The sequence below is a fragment of the Macaca nemestrina genome, chromosome 5, assembly GCF_043159975.1.
Source record: "Macaca nemestrina isolate mMacNem1 chromosome 5, mMacNem.hap1, whole genome shotgun sequence".
Lineage (NCBI taxonomy): Eukaryota > Metazoa > Chordata > Mammalia > Primates > Cercopithecidae > Macaca > Macaca nemestrina.
In genome coordinates, this window is record NC_092129.1 from 42,750,105 (window position 1) to 42,760,358 (window position 10,254).

General features: G+C 39.6%; 2 pseudogenes; one reads left to right on the forward strand and one right to left on the reverse strand.

Annotated features, from left to right (window-relative positions):
- The first annotated feature begins 1,261 nt into the window (after positions 1-1,261).
- Positions 1,262-2,158, forward strand: LOC105465703 (small ribosomal subunit protein uS2-like; annotated as a pseudogene).
- Positions 2,159-2,660: 502 nt separating this feature from the next.
- LOC112423849 (U4 spliceosomal RNA) lies at positions 2,661-2,785 on the reverse strand (annotated as a pseudogene).
- Positions 2,786-10,254: the final 7,469 nt, after the last annotated feature.

The window sequence follows — 10,254 nt, forward strand, 5'->3', positions numbered from 1 at the left end:
ACAACATTTTAAAATTTGTGGAATTTACCCCTTTGCTTAGAAGTTTGGATCTGTAAATGCTTAATTAGAAAAGAATGAAGGTCAAAAATCAATGATCTACCCTTCTTCAAGCAGCCAAAAATGTAAGAACAAGTTAAACCCAAAGTAACTAGAAAGAAGGAAGCAATAAAGGGTGGAAATCAATGACATAGAAAACAGACAAAAGAGAAACATCAACCAAGTCAGAAATCGTTCCTTTGAAAAGTTAAAAATATTGAATAATCTCCTAGCAATACCATTCAAGAAAAAAAGGAAAATACAAGCCATCCATATTAGGAATGAAAGAGGGAACATGATTATAGAGCCTATAGACACTAAAGGACAATAAAGAAATACATAAAGAAATGTATGCCAGTAAGTTTGAAACTTTATATAAATAGATTAAATTATTTGACAAATACAAATTAACAAAACTAATACAAGAAGAAATAGAAAGTCTAAAAAACCCTATATCTGTTCAGGAAAATGAATTCATAGTTAAAATCCTCCCACAAAGATAACTTCAACCTCAGATGTGTTTACTGGTGAATTTTATCAAACATTTAAGGAAGAAATATTAGCAGTCATACACACTTTTCAGAATATAGAGGAGAGAACATTTCTCAACCTGTTTTATGAGACCAGCATGTCCCTCACACCAAAACCAGACAAATATATTACAAAAAAAGAAAACTGCAGAGCAATATTCCTCATAAGAATAAATGCAAAAATCCTTAACAAAATACTGGCAAATTCATAAATCACAGAAATAAGAATGTAACATGATCAGGTAGGACTTTTCCCCAGGAACGCAAGGTTGATTTAACATTGGAAAATTAATAGATCAATGTAATTCACTACGTTAACAAAAAAGGGGAAGCATATAAACATCTTAATCGTTGCAGATGAAGCATTTGCCAAATTCAACACCTATTCATCATAAAACACACAGCATATTAAAAATATAAGGAAACTTTCTCATTTTGATTTTTGATGAAAGATCTAAAACCCTAAAAGTGTCATCACACTTAATGATGAAAATACTTAAGTCATGCTAAGATTGGGAAGAAGGCACAATGTCCACTGCACACCATTTTTATTCAATATTGCACTGAAAGTCTTAGTGCAATGAAGCAAGACCATGAAACAAACATAAAGGATCAAGGCTTTCCGCACTAACTAGAGAGGCATCCATACGGTCCGGTTGTAGATTCCCTTCATAACTTAAAGGGAAACTCACACAATGTCCAGAGCCCTTGATGTCCTGCAAATGAAGAAGTATGTCCTCAACTATCTTGCAGCAGTAACTGACTTACATTGCACCAATCTTGACTTCCAAATGGAACAGTACATCTACAAAAGGAAAAATGATGGCTTCTACACCACAAATCTAAAGAGGACCTGGTAGAAGCATCATGCTATTGTTGCCATTGAATACCCTGCCAATTTCAATGTCATATCATCCAGGAATGCTGGCTAGCAGGCTGTGCTGAAGTTGCTGCTGCCACTGGAGTCATTCTTATTGCTGGCCACTTTACTCCTGGAACCTTCACTAACCAGATCTAGGCAGCCTTCCAAGAACTGCGTCTTCTGGTGGTTACTGGCCCAGGGCTGACCACCAGCTGCTCACAGAGTCGTCTTATGTTCACCCACCTATCAACCATTGCTCTGTTTGACAGATTCTCTTCTGCACTGTGTGGACATTGCAATCCCATGTAACGACAAGGGCTCTCACTCGGTGGGTCTGATGTGGTGGAGGCTGACCCAGGAAGCACTCATGGGAAGAGGTCATGCCTGATATTTGCTTCTACAGAGATCCTGAGCACATTGAAAAGGAAGAGCAGGCTGCCGCTGAAAAAGCTGCGGCCAAGGATGAATTTCAGGGTGAATGCACTGCTCCACCTCATGAGTGCACCACCACTCAGGCTGATTGGTCTAAAGACGTGCAGGTGCCCTCTGTGCCTGCTCAGCATGTCCCTACTAAGACTGCAGCATTCAGCCTGCCACGGAAGACTGGTCTGCAGCTCTCACTGCTCAGGCTGCTGAATGGGTAGAAACAACCACTGAGTGTTCCTAAGCTGTTCTTTCACAGACTCTTAAGGAAAATAGAAATAAGGTTGATGGAAAATAAACATTAGTTTCGAAATAAATAAGAATGACTCAAAAGAAGATGTGATTGTTTATATAGGAAAATCTCAATCAATATATTAAACAAAAAAACTTAGTTATGTTAGCAAAGTCACAGAATATAAGATGTAGCAAAGTCACAGAATATAAGATGCAAAATTGAGTTTATGTCTACAGAGTAGCAATGATTGGAAGTCAACATTGAAAATATCATATATAGTGACATCAAAAATATTATCAAAAACTTTAACAAAAGATGTATAAGACTGCTACACTAAAAATCATAAAACCTTACTGAGGGAAATTAAAGACTGAAATAAATAATAAGACACACCACATCCCTGATTTAGAGGCTTCAGTATTGCTAAGACATCAGTTCTCCCCAAATTAATCTACAGATTCACTGCCATTTTAATTAAGATCCCAGTAGACTTTGAAAAAAAAAACAGAAACAGAAAAACTGATTCTAAAATTTTCATGAGAACACAAACGACCTAGAATTTAGCCAGGAAAACAAAATCTTTTTTTACAAAACCGTAGTTGGAGGAGTAACACTACTTGATTTTGAGACTTACTCTATTAGCAATAATCGCGCCTCAGATAGACCTCATTGGCTACGATACTGCCACTGCACAAAGCTAATTTTGAGACTTACTCTAAAGTTACAGTAATAAACACAGAGTAGAACTGGCATAAGAAGAGACACATTGAGCAGTCAAAAGAATAGAGAGTTCAGAAACAGATATGCAATCATTTGATTTTCAACATTGGCCATGAAAAATTCAATGGGGAAAAATGTTTTCAAAAATTGTCCTGGAATAACTGTAGGTCTATATGGAAAATAAAGAAACTTGACATCTACCTCATAGTATATACAAAAATTAATTTGAGAAAGACCATAGACCTAAACATAAAAGTTAACACTTTAAGCTTCCAGAAGAAAACACAGGGGAAGGGAGGAGAGAGAAGATGAGAGGATGGGAGGGGTAGGGGAAGGGGAAGGGAATAAGTACCTTGCCCAGAGAATGCTGAATGCTGAGTTAGGAAAAGATTTCTTAGGATACCATAAAAGAAAAAAGATAAATTGGTTTTCATCAGAATTTAAAACTTCTACTCATCAAAAAATGAATGGGTCAGCCTCAGACTGGGATAAAATAGTGTGTGGGGGCAGGGTCTATATAGATCTACATATTATAGAATATATATATATATATATATATATATATATATATATCTCGTCTTCCACTCAATAATAAAAAGATAACCCAATTTTTAAATGGCCAAAACACTTGCAAGATTTATATGTATCCAAAAAGCACTTGAAAAAGTACTTACATCATTAGTCATCAGTGAAATGCTAAATAAATCACAATGGGATTCCATTTCACACCCATCAACACAACTAAAATTTAAAAATTGACAACATCAAACGTAATTGAGGTTGTGGAGCAACTGGAACTCTTATACATTGCTAATGAGGATATGAAATCATACAACCACTTTGAAAAACTGTCTATTTCCTATAAAGTTATAGATAAGCCTACCCTATGGCCTAACAATTCAACTCTAGGTATACAGAAACCTAAGAGAAATAAACAATGTATGTCCACAAAAAGCCTTATAGATGAATGTCATAACAGCTTTATATATAATAGAGAAAAAATATGGACAACCCAATGTCCATCAACAGGAAATTGCATAGACAAATTGTATGTTCATACAGTGGATACTACTCAGCAATGAAAAGGAAAGTACTGATATATGCAACAATGCAGATGAATCTTAAAAACATTACACTGAGTTAAAGAAGCCTTGCTCAAAATATACCTACCTTATAATTCTATGTGTGTGAAGCACAAGAACAGGCAAAACTAGTCTCTGGTGATAGAAAGGTGCCTGGGAGGCCCCAAGCAGTGGCTCATGCCTGTAATCCCAGTAGTCTGAGAGGCAGAAGCAAGCAGATCACTTGAGGCCAGGAGTTTGAGAACAGGCTGGGCAACATAGTGAAATCCCTTCTCTACAAAAAATACAAAAATGACCCAGGCATGGTGGTGCATGCCTGTAGTCCCAGCTACACAGGCACGAGATTGGCTTGAGCCTGGGAGGCTGAGGTTGCGGTGAGTGCTGAGATGAAGCCACTCACTCCAGTCTGGGCAACAGAGATGGGGGTTGTGGGGGAAGGTGCCTGGGTGGGATAGCAGGGGGCAGGGAGCAGGGGGCAGTGGGTAGGAGACCAACTGGGCGTGGGGAAACATTATCCAATGATGGCAATGAGGGTCCTAGTGTGTGCACATTTTTCAGTCTCACTGAACCATACAACTAAGATCTGTGCGTTTTACTGTGAATATTGATTTTACACCCATTTTAAATGACAGACAGCGAGACAGAGGCACGAGTAAGAAAGAAGCAGGGAGAGAAGAAGGAAGGAAGCAAGGAGTATGCAAGGAAAGAAGGGAGAGAGGGAGATGAAGGAAGGGAGGGAAAGAGGAGGAGAATAGGGGCAGAGAAGAGAGGGTGGGAGGGGTAGAGGAGGAGAGGGAAAAAGGTACCTTGCCCAGAGAGTGCCAATTGCTGAGTTTGCTGCGCTCATTTCTGAGCTTGGAAGAGCCAAAATCACAGGGGTGTGCGCTCTCATCTATCTCCGTGAGTTCCTGTGTAGATTATGTGATCTGGCAGAGAGTGGATCTGAAAATCTTCCACTGAATCTTACAAAGTTGCTCTGTTTAAGCAGTTCTTTCATTTTCCTTTACCATTTTTCTTTGTTCTCTTTTCCTCTTTTCTGTTTCCCCCTTCCTCTCCTCTTCATTCCTTCTTCCTCTCTCTGTCCTTTTTAGTAGTGGATGAGGAAAATGATTTGCATATTTATTCAATGGCATGGAAAATTTTCTACTACATATTTTTAGGTGAGTTGGCAGACTACCAAAAAACCAATGTAATGTAATGACATTTATAAAAAGGTACATAAATACAGGCGCGGTGGTTCATGCCTGTAATCCCAGCACTTTGGAAGGCCAAAACGGGCGGATCACCTGAGGTGAGGAGTTTGAGACCAACCCGTCCAGCATGGTGAAACCCCGTCTCTACTAAAAATACAAAAATTAGCCAGACGCATAGTACATGCCTATAGTCCCAGCTACTCGGGAGGCTGAGGCTGGAGAATTGCTTGAACCCAAGAGGCAGAGGTTGCAGTGAGCCAAGACTGTGCCACTGCGCTCCAGCCTGGGTGACAGAGCAAGACTCCGTCTCAAAAACAAAAACAAAAACAAACAAGCAAACAAACGAAAAAATATAAATACATAGAGAAGTGCCTACCAAAGTATTAAGAGTGGTTGCCTATGGGCATTTGGGGCTCACAACCATTGTTACAGTGGAATCTTGCTAACCCGCTGATCCTTATTTCCTCTGGAATCCTGTGGACTGGTCATGCTGCAAACTCCCTGCAGGAGGCCTCCAGAGAGCACCAGCCCCGCTGCTCCCTCAAGTTCCCTGGGATTTTTACTAAGAATCACTTGTGTCTGGTCTCAAACATGTTTATGCCATTTGTATTTGCTACTGTAATTTTGTATTTTAATTAAATATGTAATCAAAATAATGAGTGGCAAAAGTTTCTATAGGAACTAAGGATGAATACTTTGCAAATACTTGATAAAGACATGTTGTTAAAAAATGAATACTGTCTGATTAGGTATATACAATAGGCCATTCTTGCATTGCTATAAGAAATATCTGAGACTGGGTAATTTATAAAGAAAAGAGGTTTAATTGGCTCACAATTCTGCAAGCTGTACAGAAAGCATGGTGCTGGCATCTGTTTGGCTTCTGGGGAGACCTCAGGTAGCTTACAATTATGGCAGAAGGTGAAGGAGGGGCAGGCATCCCACGTGGTGAGAGGGAGTGTAGGGGAGAGGGAGAGAAAGAGAGAGAGTGCAAGACAGAAAGTATGAACACATTTCTAAACAATCAGATTCCCTGAGCACTCACTCATAACAACAAGACATGATGGATCTGCCCCTGTTACCCAAACACCTCCCACCAGGCCCCACCTCCAACACTGGGATCACAATTCAACATGATTCACAGGGACATATATTCAAACCATATCAGTATAGTTCTCCCTCTTTCTACCTCTTTTTTTTTTTTTTTTTTTTTTTTTTTGAGACAGTCTTACTCTGTTGCCCAGGCTGGAGTGCAGTGGTGCGATCTCGGTGCCCACTGCAACCTCTGCCTCCTGGGCTCAAGCAATTCTCCTGCCTCAGCCTCCAGAATAGCTGGGACTACAGGCTCACACCACCACACCTGGCTAATTTTTGTATTTTAGTAGAGACGAGGTTTACACCATGTTGGCCAGGCTGGTCTCGAACTCCTGACCTCACATGATCTGCCCATCTCGGCCTCCCAAAGTGCTGAGATTACAGGCATGAGCCACCGCACCCAGCCTCTATCCCTTTTTTTAAAGCAAAAAAAAAAAAAAGTTCTCCCTCCTTTACCCGGGGTTAGATATTTACCATCAAAATTTAGGTACAGCTTTAAACGAATACACACACACAAACACACACACATACAAACACAGTAGGGAGCAGTGAAAAATATCTTATTTTAAGTATTCCTTAGGTATAGCTTTATAGTAGTAATTATGGCCAATATAACAACTCTTATAAATACCTTTATTTATCATTTTTCCCTTTCTAGAACAGCTGACTTCAGTTGCTAAATCTCATATCACCATACCTCCCAAACCTCCTAGACTTATATTTTAATGTTCACCATGATTACCAAGGCAATAAAAGATGCTGAAGTGAATTCTACAGTCATCAAAAAAATTAATTATACTGAATATACTATCGATTTTATTTGTTGTGTTCTGATTCTTTGAAAATAATTGGTAAACCAGGCCGGGCGCGGTGGCTCACGCCTGTAATCCCAGCACTTTGGGAGGCCGAGGCAGGCGGATCACAAGGTCAGGAGATCGAGACCACGGTGAAACCCCGTCTCTACTAAAAATACAAAAAATTAGCCGGGCGCGGTTGTGGGCGCCTGTAGTCCCAGCTACTCGGGAGGCTGAGGCAGGAGAATGGCGTGAACCCGGGAGGCGGAGCTTGCAGTGAGCCGAGATCGCGCCACTGCACTCCAGCCTGGGCTGGGCGACAGAGCGAGACTCCGTCTCAAAAAAAAAATAATAATAAAAAATAAAAAAAAAAATAATTGGTAAACCGTATGTGTTTAATGTAATAACTTTCTACTAACCAGAATATTTAGTGAACCAAAACATGATTTTCCCACTATCTTGGAAAACCGAGTTTAATGTCTTCAATATATAACAAAGTTAAATATGTAACTATGTAATGAAGCTGATGACATTATTGTGCCATAGGTATTTGTTAAGTTCCACTTTCTCTCCCGAAAGAAGCCTGAGGGGTTTTCTTGATTTAAAGCAGAGTACATCTGGGATCCTGAAATTTCAAACCAGCTAATGAATTTGAGGCTCTGTATTTATTCCAGAAAATAAAATCACTTTGTTTAAAATTAATGTGAGCATTATGTATTATTCCATTAAAGGAAGTCTCTGAGGGCAAGAGTAGCTTTCAACCAGATTTACAAGTTAGTAGTCATTAGCAAAGGACTGTACACATTTTCCTAGAGAAAAATTATACCACAATCCTGTTTCCTCTCTATCCCTCTATGAACATTGATTAAGTTCAACAACTGCATTAAAAGTCTCTGTGATGGAAAGGCTTCTGAGAAGGGAATTAAAAAGAGAGAGACAAAGTAACATCAATTTATCTAATTGAACACCAAAGCACAGCAATTCATTCCTTCATTTATTTATTTAACAAGTAAATTTTGCTATATTTTAGAACGTATCATAAAATTTTCAATTTCACAAATTATACAAATACAAAAAATTATGTTGTGTGTGTAATTGTATTTAAACATATAGTATCTGCCCAAGTGCATTTAGAAGAATACATAACATTATTTAATGCTGAGGATGTTCTCTTCTGCTCAACCCTACTCTCTTGGGAAATCTGTACTTTAGATAAATTCTAGTTTAACAAACCCAGATCAGAATTCCATATTGAAAAAAAAAGGGGGATTGTTGAACAAAAGTATAGTTGCTCCAGTTGTAGTTGAAAGTCCTCTGGATTTTTTTCTCCTCGACCTAGCAGTAGACTGCCTCCAGGGGGCACCAGAGTATAGCAGATTTCTATCAAAGTGTAAAGCTAGTTGAATCAAAGTGAGTTTCGCAGACAAAAAGTAGGCCGTGGGTAGAGTGCAGTTGCTAAAGAGAAAAGTACATTGTAATTTGTTCACCTGTGCATTATTTTCATCGTCTTTTAAAAATGCCTTTTTTATATTCCATAATCTGGTCCTTTTATTCAAATTTTAAGAGCAAGCAATTGTCAATGGTGATCTCTTCCTGACAATGACGTCCTGTGACAGGAAGCTACTTACCTGCAAATGTCTTATAGTCCAAGCTAAACTATAGCTCCTTGAGGGTAGAGTCCATTCCTCTTTGTGTATTTCTCCAGCTCCTAGCTAAATATAGTAGTGCCCAAAATTTTTTTCTTTTTTTTTTTTTTTTTTTTTTTGAGACAGGGTCTCATTCTGTCGCCCAGACTGGAGTGGAGTGGTGCAACCTCGGCTCACTGCAACCACTGCCCCTGGGGTTCAAGCGATTCTCCTGCCTCAGGCTCCCAAGTAGCTGGGATTACAGGCGCCCAACACTACACTTGGCTAATTTTTTATTTTTAGTAGAGACGGAGTTTCACCATGTTGGCCAGGCTGGCCTCGAACTCCTGACCTCATGTGACCTTCCCGCCTCGGCCTCCCAAAGTGCTGGGATTTACAGGTGTGAGCCACCGTGCCTGGCCCCACGCCCAATAAATTTTTAATTGAAAAATGGTGCAGAGAAGAGCAGCACAGTGTAAAACTGAAGAGCCAAGGGGCTCTGGTGACTGTTGAGAGTACAGCAGAATGAAATACAGATGCGAAATTACTTAGTGGATCTGAAACATGTAAATGGCATTGGCTATCTTAAAATGTCCTTGATGTGAGGGTAATTGTTCCATTTCCTTGGTTTTTAATTTTTATCTTTTTATTTATTTTGAGACAGAGTCTTGCTCTGTTGCCCACGCTGGAGTACAGTGGCGCAATCACCCTCGACTCCTCAAGAGTCTCAAATAATCCGCCAGCCTAGGCCTCCCCAGTAGCTGGGACTACAGGTGCCCACCCCCATACCCAGCTAATATTTTTCTTTTTGTTTTTTCTTTTTTTTTTTTAGAGAGGTGGTCTTGCTATGCTGCCCAGGCTGTTCTGGAACCCCAGGGGTCCATGTATCCTCCCACCTCAGCATCCTAAAGTGTTAGGATTATAGGCATGAGCCACCATTTCCAACCTCATTTCACTTTAAAATGCTATTTTAGGAGGCAGGAGGATCACTTGAGCTCAGGAGTTCAAGGCTGCAGTGAGCCATGATCGTGCCATTGCTACTCTAGCCTGAGCTACAGAGTAGAACCCTGTCTCAAAAATTAAAAAAAAAAAAAAAAAAAAATTCTAAGCTACTTTATCGCCATAGTGTTCTCCAGTACTTTTGGGAGCCTACTTTCCTACAGAGAGTGCAAAATTGAGATACGATGTGCCATGCAGTGCTACACGATGCCAGTTTGTATCAGGGACTTGGGCATCTAAGGATTTTGGTATGGAGGAAGTAGCCTGGATGCAAAGTTGGCCTGGATTGGCCCAGAACCAATCCCCCGTGGATGCTGAAGGAAAGCCATACCAACCTATTTATTTGTATTTCCAAAAAATTTTCAGACATTACATAATGTAGCTCTCTCAATAGATCACATTTACACAAAAGTTACACTCTGCTCCCAGGCAGTTCATGTCTTCTCAAAGGGTTATAGAATTAATGAGACTTTGGAAGAATTCAGACCTACTTTTTACAATGATCCTTACTGTTTATTAGAGTGTATTAGCAAAATTTTACAAATCATGCAAACATATAAATCAGACTGCATTTAAAACTGTGTTTAAACACGTTATATCTCACCAAGGGCATTTAGATGAATCTATGACATACTCCTAAATACGAAGCATGTTCCCTTA